The sequence below is a fragment of the Euprymna scolopes genome, chromosome 9 (assembly GCF_053919585.1).
Source record: "Euprymna scolopes isolate OS-2025 chromosome 9, ASM5391958v1, whole genome shotgun sequence".
NCBI lineage: Eukaryota > Metazoa > Mollusca > Cephalopoda > Sepiida > Sepiolidae > Euprymna > Euprymna scolopes.
In genome coordinates this window covers 61,514,750-61,522,295 of record NC_136490.1, presented here as the reverse complement: position 1 = coordinate 61,522,295, position 7,546 = coordinate 61,514,750, and the positions used below count along the sequence as shown (strand labels likewise).

At 32.7% G+C, this 7,546-nt stretch overlaps 1 pseudogene; it reads right to left on the bottom strand.

Moving 5' to 3' along the window:
• Positions 1-549: 549 nt before the first annotated feature.
• On the bottom strand, positions 550-695 carry LOC145285407 (U2 spliceosomal RNA; annotated as a pseudogene).
• Positions 696-7,546: the final 6,851 nt, after the last annotated feature.

Below are 7,546 nucleotides of genomic sequence, written 5' to 3'. Positions count from 1 at the left end.
CCCACATCTGGTCTTTGCTAGTCATAGCTAGTCATAGCTAGTCATAGCTTGCAGTATCTGCCGGAACAGATGGTATTTATTTGCTCCCCCACTGAGCAAATTAGGCACAAGGCCGTTTTTAATGTGAGGTAAAAAACCAGCTCCCCTAGAAGGGGTCACTCTGGTTACCAAAAATAATAATTGTCCCAGTATAGAGGGTTTCCCCTCCATTGACTGGTACAAATTATCTTAAGTGCAGTATCTGCCGGAACAGATGGTATTTATTTGCTCCCCCACCGAGCAAATTAGGCACAAGGCCGATTTTTAATGTGAGGAGTGAAGGGAGGGGGAATGGAAAAAGGGGACCAGCTCCCGAGAGGTGGGAAATGGGAGCTGGTTAAAGGTCAGGCATGTGGGGTTGCCCCCACATCTGGTCTTTGCTAGTCATAGCTAGTCATAGCTAGTCATAGCTTGCAGTATCTGCCGGAACAGATGGTGTTTATTTGCTCCCCCACCGAGCAAATTAGGCACAAGGCCGTTTTTAATGTGAGGTAAAAACCAGCTCCCCTAAAAGGGGTCACTCTGGTTACCAAAAATAATAATTGTCCCAGTATAGAGGGTTTCCCCTCCATTGACTGGTACAAATTATCTTAAGTGTAGTATCTGCCGGAACAGATACTACACTTTGATCTTGGCCAAAAGGCAAAGAAAAAGAAAATCCATATTTGATACGCGTTAATTTCTTTTTTTTTTTTTTTTTTTTTTAACACCAACTTTTAAAATGATTTTAGTGCTTTAACATCAATGGGCAGTGATCAGTGTTCATATAATGCAAAACGGCATAATTATGTTGACACATCGGTTCTCATTTAAATCAAATCAAAGTTAAGCAATGTTAAGCCTGGCCAGTGCCAAATTTGTGACCATTTGAAAATATCAAGCAATGCATGTAGGAGGGCATTGGCATTGACACCTCCCTGCAAGTACTGCGAAAATCTAATGGTATCATCGACTAGTGACGGCTTGTGAATTTGATATTCCTCCTTTGAAGGAAGCTTGTTCCACCTGCCTAGAATGAGTGCTGCTTTGGTTGGATAGTGTTCATATATTATGTGAACACTATTCAACAATAATTTATTAGATTTGAAACTAAAGAAAATCTAGAGTATAAGAAAAGCACTTTCTGTTATGTTTTAAACATATTAGGTTTTCAAACTTGACAAACTAAACGCTCATAGATTGAAAACCTAAAGCTGTAAAGGGAACAGGGGGTTTAAAAATGTTTGTTGTATCAGTATTTTATATGCCCGTGAAATTACAAAATAAATAATACGAATTTATTTGTATTAATTTTATTTAAAACTAACAGACGTACCCGGTGTTGCCCATAACGTTTAATTCCTTAAAAAATGAAGGGAAAAAAACCGGAAATAAACTGGGACATGTGCATGCGAATATTATGTTTTTTCTAAACAGTTCATTTCATGTAAGTAAAAAAAAAACCCCAACAAACTCGAACTGAGATCGAAACTAAAACCTAAAGACACCGAGTCAAGTACGATAACTATTAGGCTAACTTGCAGCGATCTTTAAAAAGTGTTTAAAAACCTACTTGTTTTTAACATAAGAATTCTGTCACGTGAACTATTCGTGTATGTGCAGTCGTGAAACAGTTGAAAAACTGATAAAAATGTTTAGTTGCGATGATTCATATCAGGAGACATGTTTAACGGGGGACTCATAACACAATAACGATGATGGCATATTGAAATAATGTGTAATACTGTTCTTTTACATAGGGAGACATTTATAACAGAGTGAGAATTCATTATTGAAATAATGTGTAATACTGTTCTTTTACATAGGGAGACATTTATAACAGAGTGAGAATTCATTATTGAAATAATGTGTAATACTGTTCTTTTACATAGGGAGACATTTATAACAGAGTGAGAATTCATTATTGAAATAATGTGTAATACTGTTCTTTTACATAGGGAGACATTTATAACAGAGTGAGAATTCATTATTGAAATAATGTGTAATACTGTTCTTTTACATAGGGAGACATTTATAACAGAGTGAGAATTCATTATTGAAATAATGTGCAATACTGTTCTTTTACATCAGAGGGGAGAACCATAACTTATGATGGAGGAGGGGACACATTACTTGGAAAAGGGTTATACAAAGTTCATTTAAGATGATGATAGACAAAACACATTTACCTTTCAGTTGGTAGAATGACGACACATGACAACAGTTTTACAAAAACACAAAGATGATTCTTTATTCATTGGACCGGTCGAATGCTGATGACGTCAGGAATTCACTTGTATCTACATGGTTTAATCTTCTACCCTTCGCTTCCAAAGGATCAGCTGACCAATGATTGCCAACTGACTGACTCCTAACTCTCTCTCTCTGACTGACTAGCAGACTGTCTGACTCTGAAATTCGAACCCATAGAACTATATGGGGAATCCACCCTTTGTCTATGACGTCAGAAGTGTGTTTTTCAAACGTGACTAATTCACGTGGCTATGCATGTTTGTCCAAAACACACTTCTGCAAACAAAGAGTCCTCTCCTAACCTATTTTTAATCTAACTTATTTTTTAACAATATATTTTTCATTTGTATTGTTCATTCGTTTTAACTGACATTTTTAATATTCAGTTTTGTAAAAGAATGAACAATCAAATATTTTACGATATGAACAATATGTAACTATTTCCAATAGAATTTAACAACAGACCTTTTTAACATTCTGATTTCTAACATTCTATTTCTTAATCTTGCTTACAAGGTTCGAATCTCGGCTTATCCTAATCTCATTTTCACTTATCTAATGTTCTTCTTATTTACATGGAAAGGGGACAGCCCTTTTCCTGTAACAAAAATCCGATGCCTCCCCCGCCAAGTACCAATTTTTCGATTTTGATCTCTTAGCAGCCCTTTTTTGAATGAAAACTGATTAAAAAGTTCTAAACATGTCTGAATACCCTATATAACAAATTTAAAGTCTGTAGGTAAAAAATTCGTTGAGTATATAGATTGAGAGTTGTCCTTATACACACGCATTCTCATTTTTATAGATTCAGTTTAAGCTCCATTTTTTTAACTTCATTTTTAAGCTCCATTGTTCTAACTTTAATGACTTCGAATTCCTTATGTCATTGCTATGACCTTTCAATCTATTAACGTTAACACTTCCAACAAATAATGAAAGAGTAAGTGACAATACAAACTAATTTAGTTATTATTTTCCTAAAAATACACCAAACACTGATGGTATTTTTTTCTTTCCCCTTTTTCGAAACTTAATCATGTTCTGCAAAGTGGAAATCTACAAAATAACCAAAGCAAACACCATATATAAATATTTTAGATATAAAGAACTTGAAACATTAAACATTTCCTGAAATTACTTGATCCAACATTAAATAATCTGAAAAAAGGGTTGATATGACGCAAAACAAAATAACCAAAATAAACTAATTCTTTTTGGCCCTTAACTACGCGTTTTCATTTTAAACACCAGACGGTGATATTCAAGATAGTAATCCAACCATAGAGACACATTAATAAAATATTCATATAATTTGCAACATTATAAACATTATTTATAAACGGGTAAATTTGTCCTTTCTTTTGTTTCTTATAGTCTATTTGTCTGTCGGTCAATACCACTTTCTCTCGGAAACTACTGGGGAGATCACGCTGAAATTTGATATGGATCTCTATTCTGATAAGGTGCAGCGAAGTAAGTATTATGGTATCTGTTCGATGCAGAGTAAGGAATTAATAGGGATTAATAGGGGTCAGTCACCACAATACTACATTTACTGGAAGAACGTGCAAGTGCAGTATATATGAATGTTAGAGTGAAATTTCCACCAATTTCCATCATGGTGACCGTTTTAGGGAAAGACGTCGAGTGGAATAAAATGTAAAAAAAAAACTATCATCAGCAAACGAAACAAATGCACATTTTCTGAAAACATGCACCAGTAATTGGTCTAATTCGTTGGCAAAGAAGATTTGCAGAGGTACTTTTTAGATAGAAAGCTATACCCATCAAGGAAATAAAGGAAAAATCACTTTACTTTATATATAAAAGGATAACACACTGATACTCAACTATGAATTCTCTCATAAATAAATACAGATATCAGTTGATAATTGCTACGACAGTAATTAAAGTTATTCCATATCTAATCAACTAGCATTATAACAGACAACGATTAGTTTAAAAAATCCACCATAACAGTATACTGTGTATTATATATATATATATATATATATATATATATATATATATATATATATATATATATATATATATATATACCTACAAAGTTGAGTCTTTTCTTGCTCTGACATTAATATTAAAAGCCTACTTTTCTATTTTAAAATTATTATAACGAACTTTTCAATATACTCAGTCATGGATACGCGAGATTATGAAGGTTTATTAATTTGCATATTCCTCTCAAAACGGACGTTAATAAATTACTTATTCATTTTTTATGGTTTCTTATTAGATGCTTGGTTTCATTTCATTATTTCGCTGAATTCTATTTATGTATAGATTTTACTTCTGCATAATTGCATGAATTAAAATATCATATTTATGCGTATTTTACGACCCGGCAACGCTGTGCAGCCTGCTAGCACATAATCTAATTTTTACGTGTCGTGTGTGTTCGGTTAAAATTCTTGAAATCTGAAAAGAACGAGCAAGTGTGAGTTATGCTTAGTGGCCCTTGCTATAAATTTGGTTGATTTTATGCCAAAATGCATCCCTATTTGCCAGTGGTGAGTTAGATCAAAGGACACCTACTGAGAAAAACATAGATACGAAAATATATACACAAAGAACATTTTGACCTTTTAAAGGAGCGGCCATTGTGATTATGCAGTATTCATAACTGACTTGATAACATAAAGACTTATCATTTTCTTATTGTTACTCTTTCTCCCTCTTTCTCTCTCTCTCTCTTTCTCTCTCTCTCTCTCTCTCTATATATATATGTGTGTGTGTGTGTGTGTGTGTGTGTGTTTATATATCTTCCGTCTCTCTTTCTCTTTCTATTTTCTTGATAAAACAGAAAAAAAAAACGTGAAAAAAATGTTTACTCTCTCTCCCTCTCTCTCTCTCTCTCTCTCTCTCTATATATATATATATATATATATATATATATATATATATTTTACAAGGTGGTCACCACTTATCAAGGGATACGGGTTATTGCGTGTACAGTACGTTACTGTTGAGATTTGATAAAGTGTCTACTTAAGGGGACGGTTCACCAGGAATTTGTTTATGTTGGACTTGAAGACATCCAAGTTGTAGTCAGGTGGGAACAGGTAGACGGAACAGTATATATATATATATATATATATATATATATATATATATATATATATATATATATATATGCGCCCCCTCTTTCTCTACTTTCATATATATATATATATATATATATATATATATATATGTATGTCCCCTCCCTTTCTCTATTTTCATAGACAAAAACAGAAGAAAACATGAAAATAAAATTCCTGTCTGATATGGATTGGGTGGTTTAGTCAAAGGGAAAACCGATTTCGTATCAAGATTATGGAAAAATACAGGCTTTTCTCTCTTATCTTTTTTATTTCCGGAACGCAAGCATTGATTTGTAGTAGAAAAAAGAGAAAGAGAGCAGAAGTTATGCCTCCCACAGTCATCAAACCACCTTGGAAACATATCTCCATTCTTATCGTGAGCAGCACTCTTTTAAACTGATAAACAAAGTTCCAAAATATTGAAAGTGTCGTTTTCAGAAAAGAAATAACCAACTCTAACTTTTAACATTCCTACTTCAAATCTTTTAAACTAAAGAAATTTTTCCTCATTCCATCCTAAAAATATATCAAATTAAATTCTCAAATAAATAATCTCCCTTCCACACACACACACACACACGCGCACACACACACACATTCTTAACTTTCTGCACTTATAATTCCGGAAAGGATGAACACTTATGTCTGTAAGAATTAAAATAATCTCCTATATAATAAAATTATTGCAGAAATTCCACTCTGGACCAAAGTATCGTAAGTTTGCAACAGCGGATGCCACATAAAAAATTAATACATCTTATGTAGCTTTTTAGTCGTGATAATTAAATGCTACATTGCATCCGACGAGCAACGCCATCACAATCACAGCATCTTTTAGAGAAAGAAGTTCCTACTTTTCTCTCGAATTATTTAATCTAAACACTGCTACCAGTTGTCACTGGGAGCAATTATCGTTTTCTATAGATACTGTGATTATACTCATCATGATTGACTCATACACCTATAGATATAACATAATCTTTCCGATTTCCGACATAAAAAATAAGGGCTCTCTTGCCAAATCTATCCATTCTCATTGGCTGAGCGCTGAACATTCTCATATTTGCAAATTCGATTCTTGTAAATAAACGGACAGTTACTAAAATTAAAACATGACGTCTCTAAGTTACATGTTTTTCTTTTCGCACAGCGTAAAGCTCATTACATACTTAGATTATTACAGTTGTGTTTGTGTGCGTGTCTGCGTGTGTGCATACAATACACATAATAATAACCAATAATAAATCATTCTAATATTTACTTTAAATAAACTGAGCCACAGCAAGGCGTGGCTGGGCACAACATTTTAAATATAAAATATCAAACAGCTGTCATTAAAAAAAAAAGTAGTGAATTAAGTATTATGCTATTCGTTCCATCTACAGTTAGAGATTAATAGGAATAAATAATAATTAGTACTTACTTCCAACACCTGAACAAAATTAACCATATTAAAACTTCACTTTGGCATACAAACGAGCTATAACTTTTGTATATTAAGAACGGGCAAAAACTTTAGTATATATATATATATATATATACTAAGTTATGGAAATATATGGCAATTCAGCACACTAAACACAATTCTCCATGTTTCATCTTCTTAGGGAATCGTCAGGGTAAAATGCATAGAATTTGTATTAACTAGTCGTTGTATATATACACGTGGTGTTTAGTTTAGCTAGGGAACCAATCAGAAATATAAAAAGAAAAAGAAAAAGGAGAAGAAGGAAATTAAAAAAGAAGAAGAAAAATTATTTTATCTCTTTTTCTTTTTGCCTTTTTCTTTTTCCAGAAATTTAAAAGCCCTTTATTTAAATTTTCACTTCATTTTATTTTTAATATCACGTGATTGCTTACTAAATAAAAAACTTTTGTGAACTTTTCTCCAATTTTTATTGAGAATTTGGCTTTTGTAAATCCAACATCGCCTGATGATGCCTCAGATTATTTGTAACGAGTTAACTGAAACATATTAATGACTGTGTAGCGATACCTAAATGTTGGATGTGTTCACCTTTAAGCGATATTAATTGGAATAATTATATATATATATATATTATTTTATTCAATTTGCGTAAACAAAATTACGATATGTTGGTACAATAAAATTACTGTTTCAACATAAAAAGATTTCATCAGGCGATAGGCTTTCATGAAAAACAGAGGCGTCA